The sequence below is a fragment of the Rattus rattus genome, chromosome 1, assembly GCF_011064425.1.
Source record: "Rattus rattus isolate New Zealand chromosome 1, Rrattus_CSIRO_v1, whole genome shotgun sequence".
NCBI classification, from domain to species: domain Eukaryota; kingdom Metazoa; phylum Chordata; class Mammalia; order Rodentia; family Muridae; genus Rattus; species Rattus rattus.
In genome coordinates, this window is record NC_046154.1 from 100,535,356 (window position 1) to 100,549,782 (window position 14,427).

Below are 14,427 nucleotides of genomic sequence, written 5' to 3' on the forward strand. Positions count from 1 at the left end.
CAAAGGGCCTTGGCTGAAGGCTCAGACACTGAGATGCCTCAGTAGCATGGAGAGGATCCCAGGAACCTCAGGTGTTTGCTAGGTAAGTTCTTAGTGGGAAAAAGGAAGCTGAGCCTGTAATCTAACCAAGGCTATGTGACATTCATGATAGTAGAGTGTGTGTGTGTGTGTGTGTGTGTGTGTGTGTGTGTGTGTGTGTGTGTGTGTGTGTGTGTAGTGGGGGGGTTTGAACTCCCAGACAAGGTCAGAAAAGAGAAGTCCTGCTGACAAAGGGAGTCTGCCATTTTGTGGGGAGCTCTAAAGGTTATCTGGATAATGGTAGGCTTCGACCCTAATTAGCAGGGCATCAATGAACTGTAAGCTGAAGATGAAATAAACCCTCTCCTCCCCCAGTTGCATCTGGTCATGGTGCTTTAGCAATAGAGACCCTAAGGAACGCAGGGGCTCTGGCCTCTCTGGCAGCCACTAAGTTTGAACGGATACTTCTCAATTCAGTGAGCATTTGTTAGATAGTCTCCATGTGCTCGGCTCTGTCCTATGTATGAGCCTTTCGGGACTTACAGAGACTCAACAGGTCTGCCTGGTTGACTGAGCCTCAGTCCAACACCCCAGGTATTAAATAAGGAATGTTGCCATTCTTTATTTTCTCAACTTTGGCCTCTGAGTTCTTATTCCAACATCCGCTTCAGTTGTATTGGGGTCCCCCTTTCCTGTCTCCTTTCCTTGGTCTACCCCTCTCTCAAAATCCCCTACCCCATTCCGTTCCACCCACTCCACTCTACCACATCCCACTCCGCACTGCCAGACTCCCCATGTTCCCTGTCCTTCTCTATTTCCCTTCTCATGTTCTCTGTCTTCCACATCTCTGTTCTTCCCTCCCTCACACGCCCTGTTCCTCAGCTCCCTTTTGCGACTTCAACCTCTCTGAAACCTCTGAGAACAGAGCTGTGGTCTATTGTAACAATGATGGGTTTACACCTATTCATAGCATGGCCTCAGAGTAGGGATCTCCTGCCTCTGCCTCTTGAGTGCCAGCATCACAGGTGGGTACCACCACACTCTTATGAGTCTTCACAACAACCTGAAGACAATTTGATTGATTAGAAGGCCTTAGGATATAAGTAACCAAACGCTAATCCACGGTATGGCGAGTCATGAAGACAGGACAGAGAAGGGGTTATTTAGGCAGCTGCCTCGGTCCAGCTGTTGGTGGTGACAGTAAGAACTCCAGCCTTCTGCCCCACCATCTTTTTTGGCTTTATCCCTTCTCAGCTGCAGAAGAGCTCTGGGGCCTGCATCCGTATTCAAAGACCAGAAGCAGAGGAGAGGGACTGGTGTGAAAGCTTTGTTCTTTTGGACTTAGTTCTTTAGAGAAAGAATGTCTTTCCCTGAGTCCTCACATCATTGGCTTAAAATGGGTTAGTGGCCAATATGGAGTCGAGGGACTGGGCCTCCAGTGTGTGTGGCCTTTGCAGTGATGAGGAGAGAGTGTGTTGGGAATTTCCTTTGCCCACCCTTTGTATGTGGTCTGCCTCATTACTGGCCCAGTTTTTACTGAACAAAGTCTGAGATCTGAAATCACACTGCTAATAACTGTAGGCAAAGAACTTGATCCCATGTGGCTTTGACTTCAATTGTACAAAGGCAATATTTTTGGTTGTTGTTTTTTTTTTTTTTTTTTTTTTTTTTTTGGAGACATGGTCTCTCTGCATACCCCTAGCTGTCCTGGAACTCACTATGTAGACCAGGCTGGCCTTAAACTCACTATGTAGACCAGGCTGGCCTTGAACTCACAAAGATCTGCCCGCCTCTGCCTCTGGAGTACTGGATTAGAGGTGTGTGCCACCAGGCCGGTCTTCATAAAGACTTCAACAAGCAATCCCAGCAGCACTTAAGACTGACAACAGGGAGAGTGTGTGAACTTAAGGGTTTTATTGATGGTACCGAATGCTTAACGAAAGCCATGTGATAATTGGCAGCTTCAGCTGGGCTCACAGTCTGAGGCCACGACTCATGCTGGTGGGATAGACAGGGAGCGGGAGCTTGAGACACCTGGCCACTTTGCGTCTCTAGCGAGGACAGCCGAGGCTGGAGCTCAGCTCTTGTTCTCCTTCACTCTGTCTTGAGCCAGGCTCTCACCACGCAGCCCTGGCTGATCTGGAACTCCCTGTGTAGACCCAGTGGCCTCAGAGTTACAGAAATCCTCTTGCTTCTGTCTCCCAAGTGCTGGTAAAAAAAAGTTGTGTCCCGCCATGCCCATCCTAGCTAGTTTTAGGACAACTTGACACAAGCTAGAGTCATCTGTAAATGCCTCCATAAGATCCAGCTGTAGGGCATTTTCTTAATTATGTGGCTTGATTATTTTCTTAATTGAATGTAAGAGAAAGAAGCTCCTCTTTCTCTTTTTAAATTCTGTCTAGGGATCTGCCTGGTAGAGGCTCTCATAGGGGTCTTTTGACTCTGATTGATTGGGAAGGGCCTACCCCATTGTGAGTGATGTCATCCCTGGGATGGAGGTCTCATGTTCTTTAAGAAAGCAGGCTGATGGGCTGGAGAGATGGCTCAGTGGTTAAGAGCACTGACTGCTCTTCCAGAGGTCCTGAGTTCAATTCCCAGCCACCAATGGTGTCTCACAGCCATGTGTAATGTGATCTGATGCCGTCTTCTGGTGTGTCTGAAGACAGTGACAGTGTACTTACATACATGAAATAAATAAATCTGAAGAAGAAGAAGAAGAAAGAAGAAGAAGAAAGAAGAAGAAGAAGAAAGAAGAAGAAGAAAGAAGAAGAAGAAAGAAGAAGAAGAAGAAAGAAGAAGAAGAAAGAAGAAGAAGAAAGAAGAAGAAGAAGAAGAAAGAAGAAGAAGAAGAAGAAGAAGAAGAAGAAGAAGAAGAAGAAGAAGAAGAAGAAAGAAGAAGAAGAAGAAAGCAGGCTGCATCAGCTCCTGCCTCTAGGTTCCTGTGTTGTGCCCATTATCAAACCTCAAATGACCACCAAGGAGCCAACTCTGATGCCATTGCATTAGGGTCTTGTTATTCAGGCTTGAGCTCAGGGTCACCACCAACCTGATGCAGCAGGCCAGGAAGGTAAAGTCCTGAGCCCAGTTTCAAGTAAGCATTTATAGAGGCAAGCAAACAAGCAAAGGGGTCTCTAGCCTGGCACACATCTGATTGAGGGGCTACTGTGGAATTTTGCTGCCCTTTAAATTAATTGGCGCTGGTGCTGGGATCCAAACCAGAGACTTAACTTCACGGTTTGTTAGGGGGTAACTTGAGTTCAACTTTAGGTCAAGTTCTTTAAGAGGGAGATTGAACCTGGTCTCTCAGCTGCCTTGAGTTCCTATCTACAGGATGTACTCCAATGTGGAAGTGTAAGCCAAATAAATCATTTCTTCCTCAACTTTTTTTGTCATGGGATTTTATCCAGCAGCAGACTCTGTCTTTTTTATTCTGTCTGGGGACCTGGCCAGTACAGGCTCACCTATAGAGTGGGTTCTGCTGACATTAGTTAACCTAACCTAGAAGCTGCCTTACAGACTTGCCCAGAGACCGGTCTCAGGTAATTCTAGGTCCTGTCAAATTGATCAGTATTAATCAGCTCAGATGGAGTTCTTTCTTTATGCTGCAAGTACCCTCTCAATCTGGAGTAAATAGATTAAAAAAAAATGTCTCCCCATTTGGAGCAAGCAACCAGTTTGAGGTGATTGGTGGCTTTCTTTCTAGTAACACCACAGAGTGCCTTCAGCAAAGAAAAACGCAAGTACTGTTGTCTCCATGGTGACTGCCCCAATCACTTGATCAGCAGGGGTAGATGGCCATGTAAATAGTGGCATAGATCTTCTAGGGGTGGCTAATTGCTCCCTGATTGGATCCGAGGAACATATGCTGTCACTACAGACCGGTCAAATGGATGACAGGGGAGGTCACAGGCCCTACAGGAGAATCCACGAAGGATATTTTGCCAAACGGACCTGTAGTCGGAACGCCCTCTCAATCTCTGCTCGTTTATACCTGTTCATCGCTGCGGTTCTCAGCTTTGGCCACAGAAGTCTCTCTCTGCTGAGGCCATCAGTCAAAGCAGGGCCCCGCAACCAGGCAAAGAGCTAGGAATACCTGTTTGCTGGGTGTTCAGTCTCAAGTGGAGGCCCACGGTGCATCATGACAGAGGGTGCGTAGAAGGATCGTGGGAGCCAAAGTATGAGGAGGAGAGCGGTAGGACGCCATTTTCTTCGTACAGCACGGCCATTGCAGCCACGACTGACTACATAGCAGCCATAGCAGCCATAACTGCCTGCCTAGGGCGGAGAGACGGGGTGGGGGAGACGGAAGGAAGAACATGTATGAGGCTGGAAGAGGGACCACTTGGGGAGAAGGACCGCAGCAGGAAGGAGCAAGAGAGGGTATTGAATGTGACCACAGTGTGTGAATGTGATCTATTATCAAAAATTGAAAACGTTACTTACAAAATATTAGTCCTCTCAAAAGAGACTAATTTTTCCAGGTTGTGCCAGGTATTCAAGTTGCCTTGGTTCTCCACCCGGCTTTGCTGTATCCACAGGTTGGAAGTGAGAGGAGACTCAGTTTTCCATGCCTTGGAGGAATATCCAGCCAGCTCAGCGCTGGCTTTCCTCATCCTCCACCGTGAAAGGTGCAAATGGTGGCTGCCCGGATCTCCCTTAGGTCCAGCAGAGCCATAGGCAATAAGCGTGCTCGCCGCCCTGACTAGAAGGCCACCAAAGGGTGCTGGCAGGGCTGCTGTCAGCTATGGGAGCCCCGGCCATGTTCTTAGGTGGCAGGTATAGTGACTGATCTCAATCTGACATCAGCAGGCTAGTAATGCCAGTGGTGGGGTCTCCAGGGCACCAGCATTGTCCCAGCTATACAGACACCATAGCTGCTTTTAGGTCCCCTCACGAACTCTGTGTGCCCCAATATTCTGCAATATGTTTCTTGCTTATAAATGAGTCAAGAATAGATGTCTACTGCTTACAAATGGGGACTTTGGCTAACACCCGGCAACCCCCAGAAAGTCATGGAAGCAAATTCTGTTCTTTAAAAAAAAAAAAAAAAAAAAAAAGGGCTAGCTACCCTTTCTGCTGAATATGGAAGATATGGCCGACTCCTTTTTTCTAAATAAATGAATAATTTTATAAATCATTTTGACATATAAAGACTTACAAAAGTACCGTGCTGCTAATTTTATGTCACTTGACAAGGGTTAGGGTGATCTGAGGGACAGGAACACCAATTGAGAAAATGCCATCATAAAATCAGGCTACAAGTAAGCTTGTAGAACGTTTTCTTAAGCAATAGCTGGTGGGGGAGGGCCCAGCCCAGTGTAGGTGCTTCTGTTCATGGGCTGGTGGTCCTGGCTTTTGTAAAAAAGCAGTCTGAGCAAGCCAGTAAGTAGCACTCTATTGCCCCGTACCAGCCATTGCCTCGTGGTTCTTACCTTGACTTCCTTTGATAATGAACAGTGATGTGGAAGTGTTAGCTGAATAAACCCTTTCTTCCCCAAGTTACTTCGGTCGTGCTGTTTCAATGTAGCAATGGTAGCCCTGACTAGGATAGATAGTATGGTGTGTTCCCAGGGGTGCCACACTCTGTTTTCTTGTTGCTGACATCGTACACTGCTACACCACTGCTGTTACAGTTAAGGAAACATCACTGGTCACTATTATTAAACACTGTTCAAGCACATTCAGATTTCCCTACTGTTTATCCATTTCTCCACTGTCCTTTTGATGTTCCCAGCATCTGACGTGGGTTGAACCTTCCACAGGGTCACTGTGTCCTTGTGTCTGTGACAGTTTCAGCTTTCCTTGTCTTTGATCCCGGGTGTTTGGAGGCTGTTTCATGGGCTGTCTCTCTGCTAGAATGTATCTAAGGCTTTTCTCTCAGGGTTTGCTTTGTGGAGAAGCCCCAGAGGCAAAGTACATTTCTCATGCCATGTTGTCCTGTGACATCATATCATGTCCCAAAAGCTACATTCTGTCGACGTCACTTCTCACCATTGGTTCTGACCTCAGTCACCTGGCTGAGGTGACTTTCTTTATTGCTAAATTACCCTTTTTCTCTTAACTTCCTTTATGTACTTTTTACAAGGAAGTAACTGTGCCAGCGCCACATCAGAGACTGGAGAGATACCCTCTGCTTCCTTTGTCTACCTAACTTATTTGGAATTCTCCATAAGGGAGACTATTCTTTTCTGTAACATTTATGTACATGTTTATTCCATCATTTATGTAAATCAGTGTGGACTGCTGGATATTTGTTTCATTCATTATGGGACACATACTCTTGTTTTTGTCTTTGTGGGTCCTGTGTCTCTTTGATACCCCCGATTCCCCCATGAACGTAGGCGTGTATATTTCAAAGAACCTTCTTACTCTCTAGCCTTATGATGCTCTGGGTTTCTCCCTTGTAACTCTGTGTCAACCCAGGATCAGCCAGCCCTAAGATCAGCCATTTCTCTAAGGAGCTTGGTACTCTTATTGAAGAATAATAAAAGTCCAGTCAGGTGTGACAGTGCATGCTTGAAATTCTAGCCCTGGACAAGCCGAACTAGGAGGATTACCATCTGTTTGAGGCCAGCCAGGGAGGCCTTATTTCTAAAACAGGAAATCTGAGTTCTGAGTGAGGACGGGGAACACAACCATGGCTCAAAGAATGGAGGAAATCACCAGGAGGGCACGACGAGGGTTCCACCAAACCATACTTGTGTGCAGAATTTACATGTCCCCACACCAAGTTCTCCATGGTAGAAAATTTTTAGTTGCTTTGGAATGTGTTCTTCAAATTACATTTGTTAAAAATACAGCTCAAAATATAGTCTAATAAAAAGGCTTTAGGAAATCCCCCACTGCCCACCCTCCCTGTCCCCCAAAAGGTGATCTAAATAACACTCGGGTTCTCATAATGATCTCAGTGGCTCTGAGACAGGCGCCTGAGGTCTGAAGTGACCTCCTCATCAATCCGGTCCCTGGGGATTCAGAGCTAGTCTGACAGCTCCTTGTCTTTGATAAGCACCTTTCTTATTCTAATGACACCTTTCCCTAACTTAACTCTCGCCAGGCTCCCCTCCACACCCGACCCTTGGCTCCTTTTGAAAGGAGCTCGCACAGCGGCAGCTGGTGGACAATGGTGCTTAGGGATGGCTTAATCGGGAAAGGAAACCTGTAGAGAGCCTTATCTGGGGTGAGGTCTCAAGCTTCCAAGATTATGTCCCTGTCACCCGGTGACCCGTCTTCTTCATGCCACCTTTTAATTTTGGTAGCAATTACGGTGTAACTGGATAATGCCCATTAGCATATTCATAGTCATCTCTTCATATTTATTGTCCACGCAACTCATTAATCTTCATCTACTTTGTGCGCTTGACAGCTCAATCTATTTCGCAATCTCTGGGACGCCGCCATAGCCCTCCAAAGCCTTTGTTTTCCTGTAAATAAACTGTGTTGGGGACCAGAGGACAATGGTGCATCCTGTGGTGATTGACACCAGCCATGGCTACTAATCAGGATGGGACTTCATTGCCAGCTGAGTCGAGTGCATTATGGGGCCATTGTTCCAAGGCTGCCGGGGCAAGAACACACACAGCCAGTCACCTTCGCAAGATGGGCCGATTGTTCTTCAAGATTAGCTCGAGTTGCCTTATTATCCATCCTAGACAACAAGGCATCTCACCCAAACAGACGCATTTCCAGGGATGGCCGGTGCAGCAGCCAGATTTGAATTGCTAATGTATAATCTGCCCACACAGATGTGCAATGAATATTTGGATGTTGTTTGGCCCGACAGGATGAGGAGGATGAATTGATGAGGTGAGGAGTATTCTGAGATGGGTCCTGGATGTTGGCCAACAACAGAGTCTAAGCACCCACTGGGGGGATAATCAGGTCACTCCGAAAGTGTTTTTGTCACAAAGCAGCCGCCAGGCTGGGAATACCCAGCAGGGCACGTTTCTGGTGGTGGAAAGTCCCCTTACTATTCTTGGGCATTAGAAGTTTGTCTGACTTGAAGAAGGGAAGAGGTTGTCTTGCTTTCCCTTATATGTGACATTCTATGGCTACAAAGAAAAGGGGGAAAATGGTGTGGAAATCAAGTGCTTGGGTTTGAAGATGACTCCTTGATTTCTTAGCTTTATTAAGGCTTTTGTACCTCTCAACTTCCTTTTCTGTTAGAGCAGATTTATTTTTACCAATCCTCATAATGTGAGGGCCAAACAAGTTGCTGTATCCAGGCTAAGTCCTAGAATACCTTGCAACATAGTAAGAACTCAGTATGTGTTACCACCCCCTTATTTTGGCCATTTCTCTTCTCTCTTCTCTCTTCTCTCTTCTTTCTTCCTCTCTCTCTCTCCTCTCCTCTCTCTCCTCTCTCTCTCCCTCCTCCCCTCCTCTCTCTGTTTTCTCTCTCTCAAAGTTTCTCTGGGTAACAAACAGCTCTAGCTGTCTTGGAACTTGCTTTGTAGACTGGGATGGCCTTGAACTCACAGAGATCTGTCAGCCTCTGCCTCTGCCTCCTGAGTGCTGGGATTAAAGTCATGTGCCACCATACCCAGGCCAAATAGTTGTGGATCCACTGGAAATAAAGGCAAACCATCTTGATGGCCTCAGTATTCTCTGGGTCTCCCCTTAGCTCATTTCTGATTGAATAGACTCTATCCTATACTTTTTTTTTTTTACAGCTTAGCTCCTAGTATTTACTTTACAATCTAGATGACAGTAGAATTTGTACAGAGTTCTGAAAGAATGCGATTTAAGAATTTTATATACAATATGAAGACAATGGGAACTGTGCACATGCATATTGTACAGTCTCTCTTGGGTAAAACAACTCAAATGTTCAATAGAAAGGGAGTAGTGGAGCTAAGGTGTGGACTCGGGGTCTGATGGTAGCTACTACAGATCTTGGAATCAAATGGCTGCATTGAAGCAAGTCCAACAGTCACAGTAAATACATCCTCACACTTGAAACCAAACAATTCAAATCTTTCTCCCTGCAGGGTGGCTTTTATCATGCTGGAAGGTGGGGGCTGTTGTCAGGAGAAAGCGCATCAACAGTTTACCAAGATGGAAACCCTGTGGGCTACAAATCCTACCTGCCCAGCAAGGAGTGCTCTCTGGTTCATTCCAACTGCTTTCTGATCAGATTTAAGCTCCTCTGTAGGAAAGAATACATACTTGCTTCTCTAAACCTGATCAAGAGTGTATGGCAAAGAGAGCTCTCCAGCCTTCGTAGATGGAGGGACTATAGAAGGTGCTGATGTTTTGCTAAGTGGTAATTTCATTCTCAGACCTGAGCGGAGTTGCTCCCTTTTGTAGTAGGACATGATCGCTATAGAGACACATCTGGTCAAAGTGCTGAGAATAAGAGTGTCCACCCCAATGGCACATGTATATTAGACGTCTCTATAGCCTGCTCCAGGGCCCAGGGAACATCTCACAAGCTGGGGAGAGAATTAAGAGAGTGGAGAGCAGTGCTTTGAAAACTGCTAACTAGATCACACGATTGCAATTGTAGATAGACACAGCTGTGGACACCTTCACAAGGGCTCCACGAGAAGAGGCCCCCTCAGCATTCCATCATAGCTAGGGGAGTTATCCACGAGAGGCACTGCTCCTTCCTGAAATGTTAGCAGTTAAGATTGGTAGGGTAATGGTATCAGTCTCCTCCTCCTCCTCCTCCTCCTCCTCCTCTTCTTCCTCCTCCTCTTCCTCCTCTTCTTCCTCTTCTTCTTCCTCCTCTTCCTCCTCCTCCCCTCTTTCTCCTCCTCCTCCTCTTCCTCCTCCCTCTACCTTTCCTTCTTTTTAGTAGATTGCCCACACTCCAGTAAATAACCCCTTAGGACTCATTGGGAAGAATATGGAGTTCATAGTGAAAGGGAAGGAGATTAGAGAGGGTGACAGAGGGTGAATATTATCACAGACTACGTTTATGTGAATGTCTTAGTTAGGGTTTATTACTATGAACAGATACCATGACCAAGGCAACTCTCATAAGGATAACATTTAATTGGGGCTGGCTTACAGGTTCAGAGGTTCAGTCCATTTTCATCATGGTGGGAACATGGGGGCATCCAGGTAGGCATGGTGCAGGAGGAACTGAGAATTCCACATCTTCATCTGAAGGAAGCCAGGAACAGACTAAGCATCCTCAGGCAGCTAGGAGGAGGGTCTCTAAGCCCACCCCCACAGTGACACACCTACTCCAACAAGGCCACACCTTCTAATAGTGCCACTCCCTGGGCCAAGCACATGCGAACCATCACAGCAAAGTAGTCATAACATTAGAAAAAAAAATCGGAAATAAAGTGTTTCCATCAAATAATTGGGTAACTTCATTCATCAAGGGAGACAAAGGAACAAGGAGAGGAAAGCAAGTGCCTTTCAAAAGGAAAATAGAGAAGATCATATCCATTTGTCTAGACACAGTCAGAGAAAACTCAGCAAGCAGTCTTTAGCAAGCAGTCAAGGCAAACCCAAACTCAAACAAACCCACACCCTGAAAACTGAGCGCCTAGAACCACTTGACTCCCAAACCCCCGTTTCTCTGCTTGTTAGACAAATAAACAAAAACCAAGACTGAGGTCCCCTCTGCTTCCCAGATCCGATCTGCCAGCCTCATCCCCAGCTCTGCAACAGAACACCAGCTGCAGCCTTCTTTCTCCCTGCCCCCATTTCCCGTGGATCCCACAGTCACTCCCCTCACGATCCCAGCAGGCACCCCCAGCTATCCTAAGGGCAGCTCCCGCCAGGAGCCAGTAGGCTGACTGAAGGTCCAACCTCTTCTTCTGCTCCTCCAGATCCAGTTACTTCAATCTCACTCCCAGCTGCCTAGCAGAAAGCCTGCTGCAGCCTCCTTTCCTCTCTGACCCCACCTCCAATGGATCACAAAGATCTTTTTCCCCACCTCCCACCCCCAACCCAACTGCTCCCAGTATCCCAGCTTTCAACATCAGCAGGCGGTCTCTAGGAACAGACCTGCTGATCAGGCCAGGGAAACAGGTTAGCTAACTGAAGACCTTCACAGAGCCCTCCTCTCCTGCAAACTGGATCCCTCAGTCCCATCCTTATCTCCGTCAGTCCCGTCCTTATCTCTGCAACAGAACACTTGCTGCAGCCTTTCTTCCCCCTCTGCCCACATCTGTGGATCCCACAGAGCTTTACCTCCTAGTATCCCTCTCCCGGCTTGTTGCTTTATCCCAGCCCCAACTCCAGCAGATGCTCTCTGCTAACCCATATAGACAACACCTTAAAGCTCCAACCCCAGCAGGTGGGCTATCTGTAGATTTTCCCTTCTCTTTCTGTTCCTTTAGATCCAAACTGCCATCACCCCCAATCTCATCCCTAGGACTATAATAGCCCCTGTGGAGTGACCTCTCTGCCTGCCCCATAAGCAGACGCTGGTGGAGCACTCTGCTCTCCTCCCTCTTGTGAACCCCTCAGGCCTTGCCTAGCCCCATCCCTAAGTGTCAGTGTTGGGATTCAGACTTGAGACAAATGGCTGGCATGCATATTTTATATACCAAATCAGACCTAACCTCCAGGTTCTCCCAGTATCCCTCAGTTCCTACCTGTTACAGGGTATGGCTGGCACACCCCACCCTTTGATCTGAACTTTCAGCCTAGAGACTGGACTTCCCTTCCCCTAGAAGCTTCTCCCTATATAATCCAGACATTTTGGTCTCTGCATTTTCTCTCTCCCTGCATGCTCATGCTTTCTCTCTTTCTATTCTCCCCTTCTATCTCCCCCCCATGGGGACTTCCCTGGCTTTGTTCCTTGGGATCAGTGAACACAACTATCAGGTCCAAAGAAAATTTCTTACCAGTGCCACACAGCCATCACGCTCTCTGAAAATCCAGAAAGAAAACAAAAACCACAGAACAAAATACTCACCTAACAAAGACAAATGCAGAAGCCAGCACCAAGACCTGTAATCACCCCAATCGCAGATGAGTAGACTCCAGTGTAAGAACACAATAATAGCCAGGGCAATGAGGTTCCTACCTAGCTATCCTACCAGTGGGCCCCGAGCAGTCCAACATAGCTGAAGCACAAGAGAAGGACCTTAAACCACTCTATGAAGATGACAGAGGTCCTTAAGAGGAAGTGCAGGCACACAGAGACAGTGGGGGGAAATGGATGCAACCGCTCAAGACCTGAAAATGGAAATGCCTATCAAAGTGCAAGAGGCTTACAGAACATCAAATAAATGAGACCAGAAAAGTCTTCTCCTATCTAATAAAAACACCAAACACACAGAACAAAGAAGGGATATTAAAAGCAGCGAGGGAAAAAGACCAAGTAACATAAAGCAGACTTACTAGAATTACACATGACTTGTCAGTGGAGACTCTAAAAGATGGAAGGCCCTGGACGGATGGGTTACAAAGTCTAAGAGACCACAGACGTCAGCTGAGAAGATTATACACAACAAAACTTTCAATCACCATAAATGGAAAAACAAGACATTCAATGATAAAGCCAAAATTAAACAATATCTATCTATAAATTCACCCGTATAGAAGGTGCTAGAAGGTAAACTCCAACATAAGGAGGCTAACTACATCCATGATAACACAGGGAATAAATAATATTAAGCCAGCCAATACAAAAGAAGGGAAATACACACACCACCTCGCCGCTGCCGCCGCCGCCGCCAAAGCCAGAATAACAGGAATCAACAATCCTGGTCATTGATATCTCTCAATATCAATGGTCTCAATACCCCCTCTCCCCAAAAAAACAGACTAACAGAATGGATGTAGAATAGAATATGACTTTCTGCTGTATCCAAGAAGCACTTCAACAACAAGGATAGACATTACTTCAGGGTAGAGTTGGGAAAAAGATATTCTAAGCAAATAGACCTAAGAAACAAGCTGGCATAGCCACATTAATACTAACAAAATAGAATTCAAAGCAAAACCAATCAAATAAGATAGGGAAGAACACTGAATACTCACCAAGGAAAAAATCCACCCAGATGACATTTTAATTATTAATATCGATGCAGCAAACATTAAGGCACCCAAGTCTGTAAAATAAACACTACTACATCTTAAACCACTTATGTATCCACATACTTGGACACAAAGCAAGTCTCAACAGATACCAAAAAACTGAAACAGCTCCCTTCATCGAATCAGACCACCACTGCTGATTAAAACTGGATATCAATAACAACGGAAAGATTATCAACTCATGAACACTGAGCAACTCTCTACTGAATCAAAAATGGGTCAAGGCAGAAACAGAGAAAGGAAAGACTTTATAGAATTCAATGGAAACGAGTAGATGGCATGCCCACATTTATGGGACACATTAAAAGTCAAATTTCTAGCACTAAGTGTCTACCTAAAAACAAACAAACAAAAAAGCAAAACTGGAGAGATCACATGTTAGAAACTTGATAGAACACTTGAGAGCTCTCAAACAAAAAGAAGTGATCATTCCCAGGAGAGTAGACGGCAAGAAACAATCAAACTGAGGGTCGGAATCTACAAAATAGGACCAAAGAGAGCAATACAAAGAGTCAATGAAACAAAGATCTGGATCTTTGAGAAAATCAACCAGATAGACAAACCCTTACCCAGTGGATCTAAAAGGTGGTGAGAGAATATCCTGATTAGCAAAATCAGAAATGAAAAGTGGGGACATCACAACAGACACTGAGGAAATCCACAGAGTCATAAGACATACTTCAAAAAACTGTACTCTGCCCAATTGGAAATTCTAAAAGAAATGGATAATTTTCTCAACCGGTGCCACTTACAGAAGTTAAATCAAGACCAGACAAGCAATTTCAATAGACTTATAGTGAACTAGAACTATAGCGAAATAGGACCAACTCATTAAAAGTCTCCCAATCAAAAAAATTTAGGGCCAGGTAGTTTTAGTGCAAAATTCTACTAGACTTTCAAAGGAGAACTAATACCAAAACTCATCAAATTATTCCACAAAATAGCAACATTAATTTTATGAGGCCACAGTTACCCTGATAGTCAAACTACAGAAAGACCCAACAAAGGAAGATAATTGCAGGCCAATTTTTCTTAATTTATTAATATAAATGCAAAAATACTCAATAAAATACTTGCAAACTGAATCCAAGAACACATCAAAAAGATCACTCACCATAATCAAATAGACTTCATCCTAGAGATGCAGAGATGGTTCAATATAAGAAAGTCAATAAATGTAATTCACCGTATAAACCAACTGAAAGAACACACACACACACACACACACACACACACACACACACACACACGCCAATAATTTTGTTAGATAGTGAAAAGGCCTTTGACAAATCCAACACCCCTTCACGTTAAAAGTCTTGGAGAAATTAGTGGAGAGGGTTATACCTAAACATAATATAGGAAAATTACAGCAAGCTTGTAGTCAATATCGTCTTAAATGGA